Source organism: Lissotriton vulgaris, chromosome 1_1 (assembly GCF_964263255.1).
Source record: "Lissotriton vulgaris chromosome 1_1, aLisVul1.2, whole genome shotgun sequence".
NCBI classification, from domain to species: domain Eukaryota; kingdom Metazoa; phylum Chordata; class Amphibia; order Caudata; family Salamandridae; genus Lissotriton; species Lissotriton vulgaris.
Genome location: NC_141685.1, coordinates 1281128610 through 1281142380, shown reverse-complemented (window position 1 = coordinate 1281142380; position 13771 = coordinate 1281128610).

Below are 13771 nucleotides of genomic sequence, written 5' to 3'. Positions count from 1 at the left end.
ATGTTATGTAGCAAATTCATCTGGCTTATACATTGTGAAAAAATGGTAACATAAAAACATATACAACGTTCATTAAAAATGCTACTCCCATGATAATGCTCATACGCCCACATTTTCATCCATCCACCCATCATTCATCCCACCACCTTTTCATACATCATTCATACATGCAACATTTTCTCCATCCAAACATCCATCTAACATTTCAGTCTCCCAAATATACATCCATCCACACACCCTTTCAGCATCCATCATTCATCCACTTACCTTTTCACACATCCATCCATGCAACTTTTCATTTAGCCTTTCATCCTCCTATCCATACATCATTCATCCATCCACGCTATCATCTATACATCCATACGCCCACCCTTTCTCCATCCACACATCATTCATCACATCCACCCATCATTCACCACAGCACCTTTTCACACATACATCCAGCCATCTTTTCTTACATCCATACTTCATCCGTCCACCCTTTTATCCTTTCATGCATCCTTTCATCCACACTTTTATTCATCCATCAACACTTGCATCTTTCTATCCATACATCCATCCTTTTCACATCCACCCTTCAATTCATACACCCACCTACATTTGCACACATCCATCATTCATGCAACATTTTTATTAATACATCCATATACCATTTATTATACTAACAATACATCCATCCACACTTTCAGTTTCCCATACATACATCCATCTTTACACATACACACTTCTATCCATCCACTCATCATTTGTCCAACAGCATTTTCACCGATCCATCAATCATTCGTCCATGCAACATTTTTGACATCTATCTTAAAAATTAATTCCCCAATCTATACACACATCAACGCATCCATCAAGCCACACAATACTTATCCACCTACATTTTCACTCATACATCATACATCCATGCAACATTTTAACTATCCATCCTTTCATTTTTCCATCCATCCATCATGCTTCATCCATTCAATCTTTCAGCTATACATCTATACATCAATACACACACTTTCATCCATCCACCCATCATTCATCACACCACCTTTTCACACCTCCATACATAATTCATTCAACATTTTATACATCCACCTTTTATTACATCCAGCCTTCTTCCGTCCACCCTTTCATCATTCCACGCATCCTTTCATCCATTCACACATTCAACACTACATCCTGCATCCAACTACACTTTCATCCTTCCATCCATACATCCATCCTTTACACATCCACACACCTTTTCACACATCCATCATTCATCCATGCAACATTTCATACATCAATCTTCTAATTATTCGAAAGTTATGGAATTGTTCAAACTAGTAAAGTCACTATGCAATATAGTTCCTATGCATAGTTCAGTGGCATCCTAAAATGCCTTATTAATGTTTTACAACAAAACGTGAAAACACTTTCTAATACCTTGACTTCATTGTATATGTTGTTTGAAGAACTTTCAAAGCAACGGCCTGCATCCATCTAACAGTGCCATGCATCCTTTCATACACACTTTTATTCATCCATCCTTCATCCAGCCACACTTCCACATTTCCATACACCCATCCTTTACTCATCCACCCTTCAATCTATACACCCATCATACAGCCACATAAATTTCAACACATCCATCCATCACATTCATTTACCATTTCATTCTACTAACAATACATCCATCCACTTTCAGCTTTCCATCCATACATCATTTACACATCCACCCTTCTATCCATTCACTCATCATTTTTCCAACAACTCTCTCAACTATCAATCAATCATTCATCCATGCAACATTTTCTACATTAATCTTAAAAATTCATTCCACAATCTAGACACACATCACATCCTTCCAGCCAAACATTATTTATCCACATAGCTTTTCACACATGCATCATACATCCATGCAACTTTAACTATCCATCCTTTCATTCTTCCACCCATCCTTCATACATCCTTCATACATCCATCATTTTATCTATACATCAATTCACCCACACTTTCATCCATCCACCCATCATTCATCACACCACCTTTTCACACATCCATCAATTCACCCACACTTTCATCCATCCACCCATCATTCATCACACCACCTTTTCACACATCCATACATCATTCATCCATGCAACATTTTATACATCCATCCACCTACATTTTCTTTTATCCGTCCTTCCGTCCAACATTTCATCCATTCACACTTTCAACAATCCAACCTGCATCCATCCACACTTTCATCCTTCCATACATCCATCCATCCTTTACACATACACACACGTTTTCACACATCCATCAGTCATCCATGCAACATTTAACATCAATCTATGGATTCTTCAGAACTTATGGTTTTTTCAAACTAGTAAAGTCACTGTGCAATATTGTACTTATGCATGGTTCGGTGTGACATCCTCAAGTGCCTTATTGATGTTTTCCAACAATACATGCAATTGCATTCTAAGACCTTCACATCATTGTATATGTTCTTTAAAGAAGTTTCAAAGCAGCTGACTGCATCCATCTAAAAGTGGCTTGTACAAGATATGTTTCCATAAGTTGAAAAAAAGTACACAAAACTTTACTGTAAATTGAACTAAAAAAACATAAGTAAATTATGTTTCATACAAAATGTAAACGTATTTTCAGTACAGTTTAATTTGCTTACAATAATAAATATATTTACATAAATAAAAAAGATAAACATTATTTTGTCTTTGCATTATTATTTACAAACAACATAAATGTTACTATGCAAATCTAGTTTAACAAAAATACAACAAATGCACTCATTCTATGTTCTATAGCAGAGTGGAGCTTCAGAGTGGAGCTTCAGAGTGGAGCTTCAGAGTGCAGAATGTTAAAAGCAATGCCAATAGCTCTAACTTTAACAAAGGCAAAACCATTGACGTCACCCCACTCTTTATTAGGGGGGAAATTAAATCCTTTATCAGGAAGGGTTCGAGCAAAGGGGTGCACAAAGAATGCATCCCTGGGCATTTTCGCCTCTGTGTATACTACAGTAAGGGTAGCTGCACCCCCTCATCTTAGTATTCTCAGAGTGCCGTGGAGAGGCAGAAATCGGTGCATAGGGCTGGTGCTATCTTTGGACACTATTAATGATTTCACTTTTTACTTGCCTTACTTATGATGAAAAACAAGACAAAATAAAGCCAAAACTTGTGAATTGTAGTACTACACAAAGTGACTTAAAGAGAACTAATGAAAGCATTCAATGGCATTTCATTTTTTTAAAGATAATGTTGTTCTTCTAATGGCATTATTGTAAGCAACCAGTGTTGCCTCATTCAGGCTTAGTACTGCATAGTGGTGGGTAGAATGGATATTGGAAAACTGGTATTAAGTCAGTTAGTCATGGAATAATTATGCTGTAAATCACAAAATAATCACTCCACAGGGAGGGTTTGATTAATATTGGGAGATGGGTGGTGGGGGAGGGAGGGGGGGGGGTTCTGTATTGAAACAAGAGATTTTGACCCAAAATATGGAACTATTAGGAAAGTTGCTTTTAATTTTTTTTATTGAAAAGGTAAGGGCAGAAAAGATCATCGTAGAACATAGAAATGTGAAACTAAAATATTTTCGTCTCCGTTCACGAGACTTCTTGTACATCTGAATTTCACTTCACAGGCACACCGAATGTGCCATATGCAGGCACAGATCCACAAAGATGTGCAGAAGTAGCAATGTATTGAAATCGACAATTTCTCTATATGTCTATGCATATAAGATGAGGATTTTTCTGAATCCATAAATATACACTGGATTTTGCATTTTGGAGCGCTAAGTCTGCGATGTGTACATTACGTTTTTTTGTGAGTCGGCCCCTGTTGCCTGCTTGTGCGTCCGTGTGCCCCTGTTGCCTGCTTGTGCCTCAGTGTGCCCCTGTTGCCTGCTTGTGCCATGTGGGTGTGTGTGGAGGGCTCTGTGTGGCTGTGTGTGTGGGGAGCTTTGTGTGGCTGTGTGTGTGGGGAGCTTTGTGTGGCTGTGTGTGTGGGGAGCTTTGTGCGGCTGTGTGTGTGGGGAGCTTTGTGCGGCTGTGTGTGTGGGGAGCTTTGTGTGGCTGTGTGTGTGGGGGGGGCTCTGTGTGTGTCATTTGCGAGAGATAAAGCTAGTGGCATTGTAAATGACAATGCCATTTATTTATGTTAAAAAATACATAAATAAAAATAATGTCAAGAGCAATGCCAATAGCTCTAACTTTAACAAAGGCGAAACCATTGCATTGTAAATGCTTGTTGTGTAGGGTATTTGGAGATTGTTTCCTGAGTTCATTTCAATATCAGCGCAAGTAAATATGTCTGATATTACACTTGTACCCCATTTTTTCAGCCCTGCCTTGTGGGAGGTGGTATTGTGGAAAGTTTTAAGCTAATGTTCTGCTGCAATGCTTTACGGTGCTGGGTTCACCGGCAAGGATGGGGTTGTTGATGTTGCGTGGGTACTTTCTGAGCGTGTTGTTGGGCAACTGATGGTGTCTGTATTCTGCTGGTGTTTGGGTGAGAGCTTTAAGCTGGTTTGCCACATCTGGAAGATGTTGAAGGTGCTGCTGGATTTTCCTGCCAATGTGCAGCAGTTGTTTGGGTTGTGTCAGTATAGTAAGCACAGGGTGTGTTTGATCTCTTAGACGCTATTGCAGAAATATTGTGTCCCTGGAGAGGCATTTTTAAGAACATGTTTAATGTGTTGTGTTACATTTTAAAATCCTATTAAAGCACACAGTGTGGTATTTGGAGCGGCTTGGTTGGCACTGTGGGAAGTGTTTGGCCACTGTTGTGGGGATGTTGGAATTAAATTGAGACACTGCGTGCAGTCTTGGGAGCTTCTGTGTTAGTGTTTGTGTACTTGGGGAGTGGGGGGGGGGGGGGATGACAGAAGGGAAACTTTCAGAGAAATGTTTGAGTATATTGTAGGCACTGTTCATGTTGGTTTTTGCTCTATTAAGTGCTTTGAGCACTGTTCACTGTTGGGTCTCAGGTGTAGTGCTGATGAGGAAGATGTTCAAGTATTGGTGTAAGTGGTTGTGAGCTTAAGGCACTGTTAGCTAAGGTGTTCTAACACTTTTTTCCGGGATGAGTTCTCTATTGGAGGCGGATGTCTTGTTGCCTCCTAAGCATTCGAGTAAAATAATTCGAAATGAAGGAAGCAGTTGCATTGCACCGTCCCGGGCCTCGAGAATGCGGCCGATCAAAAAAATATCCTTTTCACGATTTCTATCATTTTTTAAAATGTCTGTGCTATGCTGTTGTGAGTTTGAAGCTTATTACACAAACGTATTTTTGTCTAATCACTGTTTAATCTTTCAGTACTACTGTCTGTTTAATTACATGTTTTCACTTTTTTGAAGGTACATCTCTTTATAATTAAATGCGCATTTCATTATTGTTTCCAGTCAGGACCGGACTGGCCATAGCGGGCACCGGGTGTTTTCCCAGTGGACTGCCTGGGTGGGGGCCAGTTTAACCCCTCTATGGCTGTTTTTTTGTTACCGGTTTTGCAGCTAGCACCACCCCACTACACCCCTCCCCACCTCAGGCCCCTCCGCCCCTAGGCCAGACGGTTGCCAGTCCAGCCCTGTTTCCAGTATGTTCTTGTTTTTATTTGTGGCACTTCTAGAATCCCGTTTTTTTTCACGAACTCCAATTTGTCATTTTCTTTTTAGTGTTGTTTTCTTTACAGTTGAGCTTTTATCAAAAGATGTGGCTTCGAAGACCTCAGATGATATTTTATGTATTGTTTTTATCAGAGGCGTTTCTAGGAAACATTTTCCTTTTGTACAGTTTTTTTTAAAATGCCAAAATATTTTTCATTGTTTGTTGGCGGGGAGATAGTTCCGCGGGATCTGCATTCGTTACAGATAACTAACTCCTTGTACATTTTGCACGTTGGCATTAAAGCTGCCTCCACTCCTTTTTTAGGTCTCGCGACCTATCGATGTGCGCAAGCGCATCGAGCGGAGCGAGAATTCAAGTGGCGAAAACATCGTGAAACCAAAGGGCTTTCAGCCCCGCGGTTTTCATGCAGTTCCCGTGTACACGCACGCGCATCGCATGCAAGCCCAGCCTCTCGCATTCCCAGGCTCTCCCGCCCCCATCCGGCATCAGGCTTCTCCTCCCCTAGCAGCACTCCTCCCACACCAGCAACTCCCCCCTCCCACACCAGCACCTCCCCTCTCTCTCCCCGCAAACACAGCCTTGCCCTAGCAGCACTCCTCCCACACCAGCACCTCCCCCCTCCCACACCAGCACCTCCCCTCTCTCTCCCCGCAACAGCACTCCTCCCACAACACAGCCTTGCCCTAGCAGCACTCCTCCCACACCAGCACCTCCCCCCTCCCACACCAGCACCTCCCCTCTCTCTCCCCGCAAACACAGCCTTGCCCTAGCAGCACTCCTCCCACACCAGCACCTCCCCCCTCCCACACCAGCACCTCCCCTCTCTCTCCCCGCAAACACAGCCTTGCCCTAGCAGCACTCCTCCCACACCAGCACCTCCCCCCTCCCACACCAGCACCTCCCCTCTCTCTCCCCGCAACAGCACTCCTCCCACAACACAGCCTTGCCCTAGCAGCACTCCTCCCACACCAGCACCTCCCCCCTCCCACACCAGCACCTCCCCTCTCTCTCCCCGCAACAGCACTCCTCCCACACCACACGGAGGATTCAGTAGCCGCTCTCACCAGCTTGTGGCTCTTGCAGGCAGTCTCCTCTAATCAGGCCCGGCCGATGCACCACGCTCCTGATTCAGCCGTATTGCAGGCCTCACCCGAGCCTCATGTTGTCTGCCGCAGAGAGCTATCGGCACTTTGCAGGCAGTCTCCTCTAATAAGGCCCGGCCGATGCAACACGCTCCTGATTCAGCCGTATTGCAAGCCTCACCCGGGCCTCATGTTGTCTGCCGCAGAGAGCTATCGGCACTCCGCATGTTCCACCCAATGCAGGGCGGCAGCAGATCCAGATCACCAGGGCGAGCCAGTCATCTCATCCCCAGTCGCCAGCAAACCGGTGGAGTTTCCGGGGTGCCGCACCAGGGGGCGCCCTCTCAGCCAGGCACTCAGAGTGAAGGCCAAGAGCCGGGTCGGCACTCCCAGGTTTGTGTGTGACCCCAGCCGCCGCCTCCCAAGCCACACCACACCAAGGATACAGCAGCCGCTCTCACCAGCTTGTGGCTGTTGCAGGCAGTCTCCTCTAATCAGGCCCGGCCGATGCACCACGCTCCTGATTCAGCCGTATTGCAGGCCTCACCCGGGCCTCATGTTGTCTGCCGCAGAGAGCTATCGGCACTTTGCAGGCAGTCTCCTCTAATCAGGCCCGGCCGATGCACCACGCTCCTGATTCAGCCGTAATATGTACAGTATCAAATCCCACTTTATCCAGGGTATGAATGCGCTGGTGAAATACAGTGGATTTACAAGTGAAGATGCAATCACATGAGGTATCAGCTAGTAAAATGCAACTTTTCTTTACAGTGACACGCCAAAAGACCCTAAAAGTAGACCGCAATCAGCTTTCACTAGAATAGTAAATTTAAAAACAAGTATGCATGATGTTATGCAAAGCAACAGAAGCAAGCACTCCGGTAGCAGTGTGCTATCCCTGGGCCTTTGCAGCAATATTAATAAAAATTAAGCAAGTGTGGGAAGCGGACATGCGGGGATCATGACGAGTGGCGAAGCAAGTGACCCAGTAATAGTCTTTCAGACACGCAACGCCACTCACACCCACGCAAGCCCACCATCACCCATGCAACGCCACTCACCCAAGCAACACCACTCACACACGCAACACAACTCACCCACGCAACCCCACTCACACGCAACGCCACTCATCCACGCAACGCCACTCATCCACGCAGCACCACTCATCCACGCAGCACCACTCATCCACGCAACGCCACTCATCCACGCAACGCCACTCATCCACGCAACGCCACTCATCCACGCAACGCCACTCACACACGCAACGCCACTCACACACGCAACGCCACTCACACACGCAACGCCACTCACACACGCAACGCCACTCACACACGCAACGCCAATCACACACGCAACATCACTCACACACGCAACGCCAATCACACACGCAACACCACTCACGTTGCCAATAGGTCTCGCAGTAGGAAAGTTGGAGCCATTACAATTGCAAATAACAATGCCTTTTATTTTTTTTTCATTTTAAAAACATAAAGGGCTTTGTCATTTACAAAACCAATAGCTCCAACTTTCCTACTGCGAGACCTATTGGCAACGCCAGTGCTTGTTCAATTCAGAAACTTTCTGAGTAGACACAACTCTGTAGGAGGTGCACTAACACACTGGTAAGCAGGCAAGACTACTTCCATTGACCAGCATAAAGTGGGAGTGTCCAGCAATGTGTGAGGTATACACTGCCACCTCCTGCACAATAATGCCGACTCTTAACAGTAGCTCTTGTAGCACTCACAATAATGTGCTGCATGGCTAAGCACTTATGAGGTCCCAAAGACGAGACAGATTCACTATCTAAAAACTCCTTTGAGTCATAAAATCAGGGGTATAGCTTGGTCGGTAAGATTGGGGGAGGGGGGAGGGGCTTCAGCTTGCCCAACAATAGCACTGACATACAATACCAAAATAGATTTTTGTAAATTCAAAGTACATCCGAGGGTCAATTAAGGCAGGCAATCCAGCACTGCATCAAGCTAACATTAATGGTTGATTCCACGCAATTTATTGCAAACTGTATTTTTCCCCGTTAATTTTTTTCAATTATTTTTTTGCTTAAAAAGAAGATGCTTGCTCTTCTTGGTTGCCAGTAATAGGTGCTAACATGTTGCAGGCACTACCGCTGTGCCACATAAATCCCTAGGCGACCACCAGAGAGAGTGACCGGTGTGGTCTTTGTAAGCTGTCAACTTGGCTTAATGAAGGTCCAACTAAAGCTATGACTCATGAGGTGTCCCAGACAGGCCTTGCCAGGTTTGTCTTTGTGGGCACCCTCACCTCTTGACCTACCAATGCCGTGGTGAGCCAGTGACAGTTACTTATACAGTTTCCCTGTTATGAACAGAAGACTCTGCAAATGGCATGAAACTTTAAGGGAGGCATTTTTGTTAGAAATAAATGTTTCTCTTTCATTTCCATATGTAAATGCACACTACTATACGCATGTGAGCATATAATCTGTGTATTAGCAGTGTTACGACAAGAACACAAGGCTACAGACCTAAAGGAATTACAATGGTTCTAGCGGCCCGCAGACTTTTATTGGTGTCACACGGCCACAGGAGGATATATTTTATTTTTAGACTTGGACAAAAAAAATCCGCTGAATCAGCATTTACCAAGGCGACCGTGTGGGCTCTTAGCAGACTGTGCTCTGATTTTAAAGTGTGGTTTGATGTGATAGGTTTTTGGTGTGCTATTCTTGCTATGTTATCAAATATACATAATGTTTTTGTATCCCGTGTTTTGCAGTCTGACGTGGCAAGTGCGAATTGCTTCTGAATGAACCCGCCAGAGGAGGGCCACGTTAGTTGTGTAAACGCAGCAAGCTTGGTGCATTTGGAATGTACTGAATCAGAAAAATGATAAGATTCACGCGTACCAACGACGTTCCCCCTGTCCTTCCGAAATCGGAAAATTCTCTTTGTTCACAATTGCTTTGCTTGTGTTTGCTTGGCATAAGGAAGTTCAGAACCTTTCTAACACATTCTCATTACCGTCTTTAAGTTGTGTTTTTGTCACTTCCCCGTGTCTGGAAGAGAAGACCTCGGCTATATTTCAAACTGTTTGGTATGGATTGATTTACACTAATGTTGTTTGTAATCATTTGACCCAAAAGTAGCATACCTTTTTTGAATGTGCTGGAATCTGTAGAAGAGTTCCTCTTTGGTATGATTGCTAAGCTGTGGTTTGTTGTACTTTTTTTTCAATTGCCGGAGGTGGCCTGGGGTTTAAATGTTTTTGTACCACCACAAACCCTTCCTTTTGCCGCCCTCATGCTCTGCATTTCCGTGTTGCAATGGCGCTGTGGGCCATGAGAACTGCTACAATATGTTTGGTTTGGAAGGTTTCAGGGAAATCCTTCACTGGTGTCTTGTTATGGTAGCCTTGAATTACGACGCCCTCTTTCTGCTTGAGCCCTGAAGATATTCATTTTAATTTACAGTCTCATGAGTTGTGCAAGGGATGCATCCTTAAAACGCCTTTTTGCTATTTTATTGCAACTCCCCATCGGTCAGATCAGTAGGCAAGCCTATTCATACCTGTATTTGGTTTCAGTGATTGACCCAATGAATTATAGTTGGCATTCAGTAATTAAGATTTTTTTTCTTTAATTGGCAATTAGTTTGTACAGATGTAACCATAAACTGCTCTTTTTCTGAGACTTATTGTGTTTCTGTGTTCACCTAGGTAAAGGTTTTAACAGTGGAACATGCTGTAAGCACTTCCCGTTTGGGGGATGGTCATAATGTGACTTTGCAAAAGAGACACTTCATATTTGCCATTTACATGTTGTGGTCTATATGACTTGTATTTTCAATAGGAGTGATAGTATCTTAGATGATGCGTCATATTGCTGCTATCATTAGATTTAACAGACTGTAAGCCAGTGGAACGTTTTTTGCCTAATCCTGAACAATTGGTATCATATGCTCACCGCATGTACAAAACACACTCTGTAAATAGTGTATCGTGAACTAAGTGCAACCAGACACCGACTGTAAACAATGCTGCAACATCAGTTCCAAAGAGAAAATAACTATATCATGTTGCTTCATCTTGTCAAGAAAGATTTTTGGATCTTTCTCCCAAAAGTGTGTGTGTCTTTGTTTAATTTAGGTGGTGTAATGTTTCTGGTGAGCTCTGCTCATCTCTCCCTCACACTCCCACCAACCCTGTCACCTTTCCCTCACATGCCCGCTGCCACCTCTCATCTCTCCCTCGCACTCCCACTGACCCTGTCATCTCTCCCCCACACCTCCACTGCCTCTCATCTCTCCCTCGCACTCCCACTGACCCTGTCATCTCTCCCCCACACCTCCACTGCCTCTCATCTCTCCCTCACACTACCTTTGCCCACTCTCATTTCGCACTCCCACTGTCCCCTCTCATCCCTTCCTCACACTTCCTGTCTCCTCTTTGTGCATCCTGCTCACACATGCGGCCTTGCTTTATCTCATCATGCTGTGCACTCGTCCACTTCTCGCCCCCCCCCTCTCTGGCCCCTCCCACTTGTCTCAGTGCTGCTCTCACTTATACTCGGAAACTGGAAGATGTGCACAGCCAATCTCTTATGTAGAAGAGAAAGGGCAGTGGGGTACAGGCTGCAGAAGGTGATGCAACTGTAAATTACAAAGCTAAGCAATTCCATTCTCTCTGCTATGATAGTGCTCCAAGGAGATTGAACAACGACCACCCCACATTGTTAGATGGGTGTGAGCAGTGCCCACACTCATATAGCAAGAAACAAAATCAAAGTCCTGAGCCACAGTCACAGACTTAGTATCAGAATAAGTCCACGCAATAGTCTTCTCAAGCAGCAAATATCTGTAAGCGTAATGTCAAATAAAATTCTCTGCCACACTCAAGTATTGCCGTCCTCAAAGACAAATAATGCCATGTAGTCACCAAAAGCAAAATCACTAAGAACAGCAATGTAGCCTCCTTAGTATAGAACCGATCTTCATACGTTCAATTTCCGTCCTAGAAAATCTTACGCTCTCGATGGAGAGTATGCCGCTCCGAATCCGAATCCTGGTGTGTTACTTACCACAAGCCAGGATTCGGATTCGGAGTGGAGTACACTCCGTCGAGAGCTTAATATTCCTAGTGATTTTGCTTTTGGCATCTACAGGCATTATTTGTCTTTGAGGATGGCAATACTTGAGTGTGGCAGAGAATTTTATTTGACATGGTTACAGATATTTGGTGCTTGCGCCCTAATGAAGTCTTAGGTTAATGCCTATGGACGAAACACGTGTTGGCTCAACCTGTGGCTACCTGTTGTTAGATGAAGAACCGAAGTACATACTTTATGAGAATTGGAATAAAACGTCAAGAAATCTACTTGGGAAGACTGTTGCGTGGACTCATTCTGATACTAATTCAATCACTGTGGCTCAGGACTTTGATTTTGTTTCACAGCCAATCTCTTTCCTTGCTCTCTCTGTCGGCTCACACGTCTCTCTTAGTCCGGTGCCCATCTTCAGTGCCACACCGTCAGCCGGTGGGTGGTCATTGCCTCTCTAAAAAACCTGCCTAACTTTGAGGTTAATGTTTCTTTGAGAACAGCAACCAGTCCCTCTCTCTCTCATTCTCTCTCACCCTTCTCTTTCTCACACACTCTTCCCCCCTCTCTCATGTGGTTGACTTCAGGTCTTCGAGCACAGTTTCTTTCCCTTGCCTTTTTAAGGTTTCTGTCTCTTAATCCCACATTCCCCTCCTCTTCTTGGGATGTCTTCTGCATACACAGGCGCTCCCTCTTTATGTGCCTATCGCCGCTCTCCCCTTATTTTCTCTCTTTCTCACACACTCTTTCTGCTCCTCTGACTAGAGTTCATTCAGCACTTCATGCACAAGCTGCCTATCAATTTCTGTCCTCCTGTCTATCTATTCTGTGCAGCTCCCACCCTTTCTGGCCTCCATGCCACATGATTCCACTACACAAATCCACTCCACATCACACAATACCACCCCACCCAATTCCACAACTTACAAGTCCAATCTAACCCACATCATTGCACTCCACACCACATACTACACTCCATTCCAACCCAAAACACATGGGTAAAAGACATTGCCATTTACAACGCCAATAGCTCTAACTCTCGCAAATGCAAGACCTATTGGCATTGCCAATGCTTGTTTAATATTGTAACAGCCATTTTGGTCAATTATTTAGATATTACTGTAGACTTCATCAGTTGTTACATCAGATTATCCTAGCTTCTTTTTCTGGTAGCCTTCAATTTTACTTCAGGTTATAAGCCCAATTTCCATTACTGTTACCTTTTTAGGTCTCGCACCTGGCGACGGAGCGCGAAGCGCTGTCGCCAGCGAGACTTATTGTTATCGACTTGCCTCTCAAGCGGCTACAGACCGGGGCACGCACCGATTGGGGTCTGTGGATGCGCAGGTACAGCCACTCGTACATCGCCTGTCCCGCTTTCGCAGGCAAGCCAGCATACAGTTTCACTTTCGCGTTCAGCCACGTGCACATTTCCTGTCCGGCTTCCCAGGCGGGCCAGCATACAGTGTAACTTTCGGGCCATCGACTCACCCGGTCTGCGCGGGGGAAACTGCTCCTAAACAGTGGCTGGCTGCAGCCGGAGCACTCCAGCTCTTCTACAGTTCTGGCTGCACAACGCGGGGCTCTCGCCCTAGGCATGGGAGCCCTGCACTGCCATGTCCTGCTCTTCACCCGGGTCCTCTCCTGGGACCCGGGACTTCAGCCCCTGCACTTCCTCTCTGGCCCCGGGGCTATCTTTCAGCACGGGAGCCCCGGAAGGGGCCAGGAACTGCCTGCGCGAGCCGTAGGGCACGCAAAAGTTGCAGGACACGGGCAGCCCTCGCCGGCCCGGGTCTCCTCCCCGGGCCGGATGTCAAGCTGCTTTCTGTTTTGCTTGTTAACTTCAGAGGTCGTATCATCAGCTAGCCTCTAGGGGGCACTGCGGCCTTTAAGGATTGCCGTGTAAAATGTAACCCCGGACTGCTCGAGACAGGACCTGGCCATTGTAGTGAGGCGGCTCCGACTCGAAAGATGACAGGAGCTGTCTCTGCAAGGAA